This window comes from Athene noctua, chromosome 3 (genome assembly GCF_965140245.1).
Source record: "Athene noctua chromosome 3, bAthNoc1.hap1.1, whole genome shotgun sequence".
Taxonomy (NCBI): domain Eukaryota; kingdom Metazoa; phylum Chordata; class Aves; order Strigiformes; family Strigidae; genus Athene; species Athene noctua.
The window spans coordinates 79,884,835-79,897,609 of NC_134039.1; the positions used below are offsets into that span (position 1 = coordinate 79,884,835).

General features: G+C 39.7%; 1 protein-coding gene across 6 annotated transcripts in view; it reads left to right on the top strand.

Annotated features, from left to right (window-relative positions):
• The window catches only part of GRM3 (glutamate metabotropic receptor 3), a 114,318-nt gene that overhangs the window by 4,817 nt on the left and 96,726 nt on the right, over window positions 1–12,775 (top strand). The window contains exon 1 of one of the 6 annotated variants that reach the window (XM_074901621.1): window positions 12,320–12,364. The exons of the other annotated variants lie outside the window; for them this stretch is intronic. The gene's annotated coding sequence lies outside the window, so the exon portion shown is untranslated. Of the gene's footprint in view, window positions 1–12,319; window positions 12,365–12,775 lie in introns of those variants that run through there. 6 annotated transcript variants of the gene reach the window in all.

Sequence of the window (12,775 nt, forward strand, 5' to 3'; positions counted from 1 at the left end):
CTTATATAGGAACCCATGGGCTCCTCATGAAAATCAATAGGTTGCCTTAAATACCTAAGTAGTAGCTTTTCCAAATCTTGTAAGACCCAACTTATCTGGATGCAAAGTCATGGTCTTAACCTCAGTTACTGAGGCAGTCTTCCTTCAGAGCACTTTAAAGTCTAGTGAGTGGCTTGACCTTAATAGTATTGATGACCTTGACCTTGAAAGCCCCTTTCCCAGTACATCCAAAGTGTTACAGGATGATGACTAACTATACAAACTATGTCAAATATGCATCAAGCAAGGTGTGTATGGAGGGAATCATTGATGAACATTTCATGGATGAAGTGACAACGTGGAGCAGACTTCTAGTGGATGCTGTGAGACTGTGAAATTCTTAGACTCTGAATTAGAAAAGTGAATAGAGAAGAAAAAATGTTGTGAAGACAAAAAAAGTTTGAGAAAAATAGATATGTAGAAGATAAAATGAGAAAAATGAAGAAAATATCTTGATAGGAAAGGAAACAAAGAGCAGTAAAGACACTCAGATGAGTTTTTAAGCTGGAAGAAAAGTAAATGGAATGGTAAATCAGTTGTAATATGGAGAGATTATAAAGCAGGTGAAGGTAGTGAAGAAGACACTCTTGTTAAAGAGATTAGAAATTATCCTGTGATCCAGCTAGCAGGGGGAAAATATTGCTTATGTTATGGAAGTGGTAACTGCAAAATTTAACCGGGCAAAGGATTGCACTCAGGCATACTGACTGAGGAAGGGAACAGCAGCAGAGATGTAGCAAAGGGTGAGCTAGTAGAGAAAATATCATAAAGCTGATTTTTTCCATGGTAATTTAAAGGAATAAGAAAGATAAAGAAACTTGGCGGTAGGGTGGAATGTAAGAGAAGTTCATGGTGACCAGAAGGTCCCATCAGGTATCAGCATACAGTGAGCACACATCAACAAATTGAGCATATCCTTGAGAAAAGAAGAGAGGGGAAACTTGCAACAATGCATGGGCTTCAGGTAATATCCAGAGACAAAGGAGGTAGAAGCAGATTGATGTGATCTCTTCAGAAGTCAGTGCAGAGATTGTCAGATTCCAGAGGAAAAATAAGCAAGTGCACACAAGGGAGAATGAAGTCAAAAGCTCAGTAGGTGACAATAAAGTCAGCAAATTCATAGGTCAGAAATTTATTAGAAGAATTAGTGCGTTAGAAGAAAGGTATTCATGGGAAGAAAGATGAATATGTTAGCTTAGAGTACACTTTAAGGTACTGCCTGAGAGCAGGGGTGCTGAGAAGGGGAGGTAGATAATGCAGGTGAGAAGAAACAGGACTGCTCTGAGAAAATGAGAGATGCTTGAGGAGAGAACAAAGGGAAGAATAAAATAGGGAGTTAAAATTAAAGGGTTGGGACTGAGATGAAATCAGAGGAAAAGCACAGACAAAGGCTGGAATCAGGAACTGCGAAAAAAAGAAAGAAAAGAGGAGCACAGGGGGTGGGTGGTACAGGGAAGTCACCTCCCACTGGTACAGAGGAGGCAGAGACTGGGCTAGCCAGAAGGAAGAAGCTGAAGGGAGCATGAAAACTTTGAAAAACCTTTGTCTAGCAGATGACATGCTGGTGGAAAACAGCAAAAAGAGTGTGCATGATGTAGCGACTGAGTGCACCCTCAGCTGAGAAATATAGTAAGACTCATATATTAGCTTCCCTTCCCATGGAAAGCTCCACTAATGAGTCAACAACCAAATCAGGGACAATTTCTGTGTTACCTAAATGCTGCATCTGGAGAGGTTAACGTAACTATACAGCTGCATAATCTGTGGTTCTGCAAAGCCTCAGCCTCTCTCGTTTGTGGTGGCTGGTCTTCAAAGACACGTGTTGTTAGGCTGACTGAGATAATACCTTGCAGTCTGCGAAGGAGGATGCTGCAGGCAATTTACTGAGCCTGAGATTTGGCAGTACTGGGACTCTTCTCTGGAATTAGCCCTGCAAAGAAACTGGCTGAAATAAGTGACAAGGGGTTGCCTGAATGTGTGGTACGACTCCATAAACCTCTTCCAGCAAAACTAGCATGTCAGATGCCAGATCTAGCACTCAGGGACAGTAGTGGTTTGCAATAGTCGCTGAGCACTGTGTGATCAAACCAATGAACATTACAATCTTACAAAATATTGTTTCCTCCCTAAATTCCTAAAATTTCTCAGTAAATTCATTCCTAAAATTTCTCATCCCTAAAAATCCTTAAATATTATTCCATCAGTGGTGTGGCTCCCCGCTCCATGAACATGTAATAGCAGGGCTGAGGTGGTGCTGGAGCTGTCATGCAACCCCAGTCCTCTGCTATGGGAATAAACGGATGCTACAGACTAGATACACTCCTCCCTGGTGAGGAATGGAGCCCTAGAGAAAGCTAGAGTATTCTTGGAGAGGCTCTTAGAGCATTCTTGACCTTGTTGACCTTGGCTGTCTTATGTAGGGTATTCATTGCAGTTCTTGACCATTTTAATGTAGAGCTCATAGCATGAGGATGTTTGTCTTTTTTATACAACGTAGCTGTGATTAAGGCTCCTGAGATCCCATACCAGCTTCAGCTTGTGTGTGTTATGCCTTCCTGATGGGAGACTTGCAACTGTGCTTAAGTGAACATTTCTACATGTACTTTTTATAGGAGGTCCTTGGCTGAGCTGTTTTTTGATCCGGTACTTACTGCCTAGCAATTTCTGTATTATTTTATAGTTATTATATATTTATATCATTATTATTAATTTCATTCACAGTGGTTGCACCATCCAATGAAGAAATTATTAGGAGAGCATGAGAAGACATTGTTCTGCTAGTGTTTGAAAACATTACATTATGCTTGTGATGCTTAGCAGAAATTGTCTGCCCTGCTGTTAGAATCACATAGCCAGAGATCGGATAAAAATCAAGAAGTAAATTTTATGGATTTTCCAGAACTCATAGAGTGATTTTTATTCTTTCCTCACTTCTGTGTATTTTCATAAGAGAAAACAAATAAACAGAGAAAACAATGGAGGCAAAGAGAAGGAGGAAGATATTGTACAGTAAGACATGTAGAGTTTGGTTCTGAGCTGTTAAAATAGTTTGATTGCTTGGATCAGCTCACATGGCTAAGAAACGTCAAAAATTACTTTATATGCAAGAACATTTAAAAATTAATATTTTATGAAAAAATATAACCGGTTTTGCTATGATGATGAAGTTTTTATAAAGCCTCATTATAATTTTTGGTGAGATCATGTAATCATTTGAGCGTTGAGTGTCACTAGTTGAGAATATGGCCCATAAACATTCTGTTTATTTAGCATAGATTTTTAATGGCATTTTTACTAATGTTCAGTCAGTCAGCAAGACATCTTCACTATAGGTCAGCTCACATCTAATGTGGTTCCATAGTAAAAGATTCCAGATATTTCAGTATACAGTAGATGAAAGGTCTTGATTTAACCTTGTAACAGATGTGTTTTACCAGTATTTAACACTGCCTTGAAAAAGCAGGGGACAAAAACACCTACATAGAATCATAGAATGGTTTGTGTTGGAAGAGACCTTACAGATCTAGTTCCAACCCCCCTGTCATGGGCAGGGACACCTTCCACTAGACCAGGTTGTCAGGCACAATTTGTCCTTAGTGAAGCCATGCTGACTGTCATAAATTACCTCCTTCTTTTTCATGTGCCCTAGCAGAGGTGCCAGGAGGATCTGCTCCCTGATCTTGCCAGGCACAGAAGTGAGACTGACTGGCCCATTGTTTCCCAGGTCTTCTTTTATTCCCTTTTTAAAAATGGGGGTTATGTTTCCCCTTTTCCAGTCACTGGGAACTTCACCAGACTGCCACAACTTCTTAAACATGATGGATAGTGGTTTAGCCACCTCACCTGCCAGTTCCCTCTGGACCCACAAACGCACCTCATCAGGTCCCATGGACTTGTGCATCTTCATGTTCCTTAGATGGTCTCAAATCTGATCTTCTTCTACAGTGGGTGGTTCTTCATTCTCCCAGTCCCCGCCTTTTGAGTCTTCGGTGGTGTGTCTGGAGCACTTCCTGGTGAAGACTGGGGCAAAAAAGTCATTGAGTACCTCAGCCTTCTCCATATACTGGCTAACCAGGTCTCCCATTTCCTTCTGGAGAGGGCCCACATTTTCCCTAATCTTCCTTTTATCATCGATGTTCCTCTAAAAGCTCTTCTTGTTACCCTTGAAGTTCCTGGCCAGATTTAATTATATTGTGGCTTTAGCTTTCCTTACCTGATCCTTGGCTGCTCAGACAGTTTCTCTGCATTCCTCATATCCTATCTGTCCTCGCTTCCACTCTCTGTAGGCTTCCTTTTTGTGTTTCAGTTTGTCCAGGAGCATCTTGTTCATCCATGCAGGTCTCCTGGTGTTCTTAAATGATTTCCTTTTTGTCGGGATGCATTGCCCTGAGCTTGGAGGAGGTGATCCTTGAGTATTAACTTGATTTCTTGGGACACTCTTCCCTTCACTATTGTATCCCATAGTACTCTACAGATCCCTGAAGAGGCCAAAGTCTGCTCTCCTGAAGTCCAGGGTATCAAAACTTGCTGCACACTCTACTAGTTGCCCTAGGAACCTTGAATTCCACCATTCATGGTCACTGCAGACAAGGCTTCCCTCGAGCTTCACACTCCCCACCAGTCCCTCTTTGTTGGTGAGAACAAGGCCCACTATAGCACCTCTCCTCACTGGCTCCTCTATCACTTGGAGAAGGAACTTATCATCAGTGCATTCCAGGAACCTTCTGGATTGCTTGTGCCCTGCTGTGTTGTCCCTCTGTTGGAGGGACAACCCTCCCCCGCTCTGCCCCATGAGAACCAGGACTTACGAATGTGAGGCTGCTCCTAGCTGTCTGTAGAGAGCCTTGGTCTTCCTGATTAGATGGCCTGGAACAGATCCTCATTATAATGTCACCTGTCCCTGCCTTCCCTTTAATCCTGACCCATAAGCTCTCGGTCAGCTCCTCATCCATCCCCAGGCAGAGCTCCATGACTCCAGCTGGTCACTGACAGAGGGTGACATCCCCTCCTCGTTTCCCCTGCCTGTCCTTCCTAAAGACGCTGTACCCTTCCATTCCGACTCTCCAGTCACAGGAGCTTTCCCATCATGTCTTCGTGATGCCAACAAGATCGTAGTTGTGCAGGTGTGTGCCCATCTAGTTCCTAGTGTTTATTCCCCGTGCTACCTGTGTTTGCATAGAGGCATTTAAGTTGGGCCCCCAATGAAGCGGACTTACTAGCTGGAATTCCCAGTTCACATAGGACATCAATGCAGTAATATTGGATTAAATTTTAGCAAAATTATGTGAAAAGGATACCTTACAATGCTGGTCTGTACAGCACATTATTTGCATAGACGATAATAAGGATCTGCTTTTCCTCATTACTAAATACTTGTCCACAAAATGCTACCACAGAATGACATTTCAGTAGAAAATTTATAAAGTTTATAGGAATCTTCTTAACAATTTTTTTTTTCCAAATGCTGTAAGAATACACTTGTCAAATATAACTTGCAACTGTTTTCAGTGTATTTCATTGCGCTCTCTTAATTGTGTTTTCTCACTTTCTTCCTTGCAACCATCAGGGCTTTAGAAGACCCCTGACAATATCAGGCAATGAGATCAACTGACAGTGCATGTTTTTAAAAACGTGTAAGCCCATACTGATGCACTAGGTTGAGTTACCAGGCTAGTCTTTGCTCGCAAAAGTTGAGGAAAGGGTAGCAATTGTCCATGTAGGAATGGTAGATCAACACTGAAGTCTGTTTCAGCCAAATACTCTTAAACCATCCAGCACATGCTTTTTCACCTTACCATTATTACAGAATACATTTACCTTGAAAAATAGCATTTTCTTCATAACTAAGAAATAAGCTGTCTGCCTCAGGGTCTTGAAAGCAGAACAAAAATGACTGCTGTTCTAGCAAAAGCAACATGCAGTCCATGCCCTTTTTCATCCATTCACTTGTCAGTGTGGCTGTCAATAAGGATGTATTTACATGTGGCTAATCCCACAGTCAATTCATTAAGATGATTTTATGAGTGAAAAGGGAAGATGACCTAATGGGGTAGTTCCAGGAATACAAATAATGTGAGATAACTTTCAGAGAATAATAATTTTGCTTTCTGAAGTGGACTTTAAATTTCCAAAAAGAGAATAGTTCTGTTTAAAACAACCTTTTCTTCTTCACTCAGAAGTGATCTCCTATTAATTGTGCAGCTTAGCTGAACTTTGCTATCCTTGGTATCCTAGGAGAAAAGCTCTGACAGACTGGGAATTTTAACTTGTTTGTAATGTAAACTCAGTATACCCATGGTGTTTTTTAACACTCCAGAAACTGTTTGGGAGGAAAAAGAAAGAAATAAAAAAGCTTTGATCCTCTAAACAAACAAAGAGGGGAGAAGGAGGTTAAAAGAACCATCATTTGTGAAAGGCAGAGAAAGAAAATGTGGGAAAGGTGTCTTTCTTTTAACAGTTTCAGAGACTGCTTGAAAGACTGTTAGAAATATCAGGCATTTCAACAGCATTAGAGCCCTCTGATGAATAGGGGAAGATTGAAATCTTTTTATTGTTTCACTGACATTTTTGAGATTTCTAACTATGACTTTCTCAATTATATCAGTCCATCTGACCAAAGTTTTTCCCAGAAGCAGATATCCAGCTGAAAGCTTAGAGATTAATGTTAATACTTTTGAGTATCAAGCTCAGATAAACATATTCCTAGTGGCATTATTCAGTATGAGGAAAAGAAGAAGAATCTAGTCTGGAGGTAACGTCAGCTCCTGATTGCTGGCAGATGACTCAAAGTCCAGGTTTCTTGGCCAAAGGGTGAAATGTAAATCGAAGCATCCATTTGTAACAGCAGGGAGTGGTGTGACCCAGCAGTGCCCTGTTGTCTGTTTGTCTGTGGGAGATGTCCCTGCTTCCTAAAATGTCACTAATCTAGGTATTTTGGCCAGTAGGTAAGAAGATGGAGTAAGTCTCACATATTCCTTTCTGCCTGTCTATTCCACATTCACCAATTTTAAGGAAGGAAGTAGACAAAGAGCTTCATTTACACCTAGATACCTTAAATCAAGGTCCAGGGAGCGGCTGCAGAGAATAACAGGGTTTCTTAGTCCCTGTGATTTCCTGGTGAGGGCACAAGGTCCCAATTAGAACTTATCCTGAAAAGGTGAAATATCCATTACGGTGGAAATGGATAGAAAGAGACCACTTTTATGTAAGTTTCTTCATTTTCAAAGATTGTACACAACGTTCCATTTTCCTGAATATAGCTTTTATAGTTCCATATATAATGACACCAGTAAGGAGTTCATCTGATCCATCTCCCCCTCCAAAGACAGCATAAACTATCTCCAAGTCTTTATTAACTAATACGTGTTGAATGATTCCCTTAAAATATCCAGCAACAGAGGTTTCACAGCCTGCAACAGCACATATCTGTGCCTCACTGTTCTTATGGACAGAAGATCTCCGAAAATTTAACTAAAACCCACTTTTTGCAACCAAGGCTATCACTCTTGTTCTGCTATGGAAATTAGAAGCAATTTAGTAATTTCCATTCCAGTCTTTTATATAGCAAAGGGATAGATTTTGGCTTTTTAACGTTCATTTATGTAATGTCTCCCTCAGTCATCTCCTCTTGACTCAATGAAATAACTGCTTTTCTTTTAGCCATGTGCTTTTTTTAGAATATTGTTATTCTTGCTGTTTTCCTTTGGATCTTCTCCAGTTGCCCATTTGGACCCATACCAAAAAGATAAGTACAGCTGATGAATGGCTTGACTTCACTTGTCTTGAATATAACATTCCCTAAAGAAATCTTTTGTGCTATTTCTTTGTTCTATCTTCCAAGTGTCATTCCAGCCTACATTTTGACCAAAAGAGCCCTCAGGAGCCCCACAGAGGCATAGTGATGTTGTTGTCCTACCATCTCCCAATTTGCTACATTTTTTTCTTGACTGTTTCTGGCCATTTCTAGTTCAAAACCTCACATAAGTCCAACCAAACAATTGTCAGCCCTCACATCCACATTAATATTTCAGAAGAAAATTTCTTAGGAAATTTGAACCACCTGTTGCTTTGTCTTTGCCAGAGGGATCTGCATGGTTGATGGCTTCTGTTCAATCATTACTAAACAGAGGGATGCTTAACTGCTGCATTGTCTAGCATGGATCATGTTTAGCACGACACATGTTTAGCATATTCAGTGTGAAGTGACCATCATGATTACTAACTTCAGCTATCAGCCTGATTGTCCAAAAGTCAGAGAAAAGCTCCCTGGGAGTATCTGTTGAAGGGAAGCCTCCAGACCAACTCGAAGCATAAAATATACCAATGAATGTTGCAGAGCTGAGTAATGGATACAAATATGAGATTGGTATTCATTCAGGTATTCCAGCTCATGAAAAGGCAGAAGCTGCTCATGCTTTCAGGTTCATAACTGCAGAGCTATGCATCAGGAAGTCTCAAATGACAAGTTTAACTTTGCTCCTGGCAAACCCACACCGAGTTCACCTACCTTAAGCCTGATGAATGTGGCATTAGGCAAGAATCCAGAACTTCATGCCCCCTAGACAGAATTTCTGCCTCTCTTGTTTGATTTCTCTTCTTTTATTAAGACTCAAACTTTTCCCTGGCCAGCCTAGAACATATTCCAAACCAGCTAGGACATGGATAACATCAGAAGGGTCCTAATGGAGATGCTACAGGTACTTGCCCCAAAGGCTCCTTAGAGAACCCTTTGCAGCTCTTAGGTTCATGTATATAAGAGCAGAAAAAAAAGCCTCAGGAAGGAAGAAAAAATTAAAAAGCATTCACTCAAGTATCTGTAGTAATTCACAGAGCACCTTAACATCACAACAAAGAAGTCCCCTCTAGCCTTCAAACTAACCAACATGTTCTTTCAATATATCTCAGTAAATTAAAACACTTTCAGTCCAATTCATTAGTTCCTGACCATTAACTTCCAAGCCTTGAATTCCCACTGAACAGGTAAGCAGCTGCTTTGAAGATTTAACTGGCATGGCTCTATCAGAGTACAAGTCACCATTATGTACTCTCAAGTACCCCATTTCCTCTACCCTCTGTCTAACTTGGTCAGACTGGGACTACTAAATAAACACTACTTGGATGCACTGAGTGAAGGGGAAGGTTGGTCTGCATGTAAGAGAGAACTTTTTTACTGTCTGGGATAGAAAGACATAGGGGAGCACATTCAGGCAACCAGTGGGATGCAGCTCGATGCTTTTTTCTTCCACTGGTAATACCTGCATTCAGCATTTAGCAATCCTAAACACTCATCCAGTGTGTTGTCTCTTGAGCCTAGATCATGCTAAGTAAGTTAAGTACCTAAGATACAGTGTATGATCACGGTCAGCAGAGCCTAGCATTATAATGCCGCTTGTTAAATGGTCGACAGTGTGTTCCCTAGGCCTTAAAAAACTACTTCCATATACAGTCACCTATGTTTAATCAACAGGAGTCATCTCAGTCCTATTTTAGAGTGCTGCAAGTTTTCTGCAACGCTTTTTTTAAAGCACCAAGTAATAGGTGATCTAGGCTATCCCATTTTTGTCCATTCCCATTTATAACACAGTTTCCATGCCAATGATTACAACGTAATACTAATATAAGTAGTTTCAAAAACAAAAGCACGTTTGGAATCATCCCTGTTTATCTTCAGAGAGTAAGAGCTGCAAAAATTAATGGATCAAGGGAGATTAAACACTGGGCTAATTGTTCTTTAGGCAACCTAGGACCTATTAAGTGTGCTAATCCATTCAATATTTTTTCTATTTGTTTCCATTATTATCCTGCTAGAATTCTTTTGCATGTTTATTTTTTAATAAAGGAATTCAATTGAAATGCAGGTCTTAAATCCTAGAGTCCTTTCTCAAGTAAAACTTCCACGACAGCAGTAGCAGAAGGACTTCAAGATGTGACTAGAACTCTCTGTACTCCTCTTTTCCTAAAATTAAACTCTTTCAATAAGATTAATGTGAATGCATTCTCCATCTGTATCGATTGCAGATACTCTCCATGTTTAATTAAGACATATTATTCTGCAGAATTATACATAGTTCTATGCAATGTGCTATGAAAGTGGTCTTGATTGTACCTGAAAGAAAAGAATTGTTCTAAAATTGATTGCTGATTTCTGACTACTATTATATATTAATTTTTACATTATTCTGATGCATAACTGACTGTTTGCCAGATGTAGAGGGCAGAGAGTTATTGACAGCTAGCTTGACTATTAAGTCTTCCAAGTTCCAGAAAGTGATGTTTTTTTCAGATCAGATACACGTTAATATTGCCAAATTCTGGTTTCCAAAATAACCCATGATGGAAAGTAGACCAGCCATAAAATTATTCACATAGGTATTACCACAAATATGGGAAGATGGGCAAGAGGAAAGGTAGCAATTCAACAGAAATGGATCTAAGACTATGGAAGGTCAGAAGCAGAGCATGGCTACAGTGGTATCATATTGTGAAAAAAAGGAAATTTCCTCCTGAGATTAATAAGTAGGAATATTGTTTGCAAGATACGGAATGTAAACATTATTGTCTACTCAACACTAGTAGGAACACATTTGGAATGTGGTGCCTAGCTTTGAGCATTAAGTTTTGAGAAGAAAAATAAATCACCGAGAGTCCAGAGAATATCAAGAAGAATTACAGGTGTGAAAAAATAGATTTATCACAGGTAAGTAATGTGCTTAAATTATCATACAGGAAACTAGATCTCAGGAAAAGCTTTTAATGGTAAGGAGAGTGATGCAACGGAATAAATTGCTGGGAAGTCTAGGAAGTTCCTGTCACTAAAGGTATTTAAAAACAAGCCAGTCAAGACATGAGTTAGATAAGATGTAAGTAAAGTTGATCCTGATTTGGGTAATAGCAAAGGAAGATCAAGATGTTTCCAGGTCCCTTTTGACCCTCTTCTTTAAGTGACCTAAACGTCGTTCAGGGTTCCTACCCCAGGATCTTACATCTTAGCACTCTGCATTGCAAACATCTACCTTCCGAGGAGGAAGCCTAGACACCTGCCAGCAAAGCAGAGCTTCCACCGTTCCGTTTCTGAGGTGAAGCAGAGGCAGTAAAAGCAAAAAGCAACATGCTTCTCTTGGGGAGAATGAGAAAAAGTTGGAGAAATTTCAGAAGCAAACAAGGTTGTCCTTCAAGAGAAAAAGTAAGTTCTGCCACGCAGAGGCAGATCATGTGTGTATGCAGGGAGAGAACGCGTGACAGGTCTCTGCGTAAATCACACACAGACTAGTTAGGGGTGTCTGTTCAGCTCCTGGTCTTCTCTAGGAGTAGCAGTATGCTGCATCATTGAGACAGATAGCAGTGTAGTCTGTCATGTCAAGACTGTTAGCAGTCTCACCTCTTACTGTAGGGACTGTGCAGAAGTGTATGGGTCTACAAAAATGAGCATTAAATGAGCTCTAATATTAGGACAACAGAGAAACAAGAAAGGAAGGAACAGCACGACTTGCACTGTCAACTTTAAAGTCTACTCTGCATGTTCATAGGCTTTGATACCCTTATGTGTAGGCAATACACTATATAAGGTTATAAAGTAATGTATGTTTTTGGAATATTTGCATAAGGAAATGAATGCAGTAAATCTACTGATGTCGTCAATGCAGAACTACTGTAACTCTGATGCTTTCTGCACTGCAGTAATGATTATGAAACTAGTAGGTATTTTATGTTATTAACTCAAGATATCATCTTTAATAAATACTCATAAAACACACTGACAAAAGCATAAACTGCAGAAACATGAGTAGGAAATTTGTGCTATATTCCCTATCATACACAAATTGCTAATACTGTTATACAGTAATTATTTAATCAAAAGTATACTTAAGGAAAATCTGAAATAACTGAGATTTCAGTTGCTAGAAATAAGGGTCCTATCTTCATGTTAATGACTGAAGCAGGTTTAGAGTATATTTTAATAAAAGTATGAGACATTATTGAAATTCAAATAACTCCTTGGAGGCTTTATGGCTCATACAAAATGCAAAAAAATTCAGAAAGAAGATTTTTCAAAATTAATAACTTTTTCTTAAAGAGAGATAGATAACTATATGTCATCTTCTAAAAGGACATTGTGTTTTGTCGTGAGTTTGTGAAAAAATGTATTATTCATATCATTGATAGAAAAGCTATTTAGCCTAAATTACACTCTTTCTTTTCTACCGTGAAATTTTTCTTCAATTCAAAAACTACTGTATCTTTCATCATTCAAGGTCCCTCTGCATTGACCCCGGAGAACACTGAAATATTCCTTTTAACCATCCTAAATCTGGTGGACAATAAAAAGGTATTGATTTTTCATATAGTATAAAGAGTTCACAAATATATAAAAATCTAATTCAGGATTCAGTGGGTCAAATCCTAGAGTGATAAATTAGCAACAAAGTCAACAGAGCTGCTCTGTGTTACACCAGCTGGCAATGCTGTTCAATTTGTCAGGTGTACTGCACTTCAAGCATTTAAGAGCTTGATGAGATCAATGAGATCTGCAGTTTCAGGTTTTCAAATGTCAGCCTGCTTGCTTCCCATACTCTTACTCAAGCACTTGAGAGGGCTTTGCAGGAAAATCCTTGCATCGCAATAGAGTATTACCTTCAAACACGCACACTAGCCTGCCTAACTGAGATTGGATACTGCACTCTGGCTCCGAGCTTCGACATCACCAGTGGGAAGCTGCCGAGGAGTTGATGGCATGAGA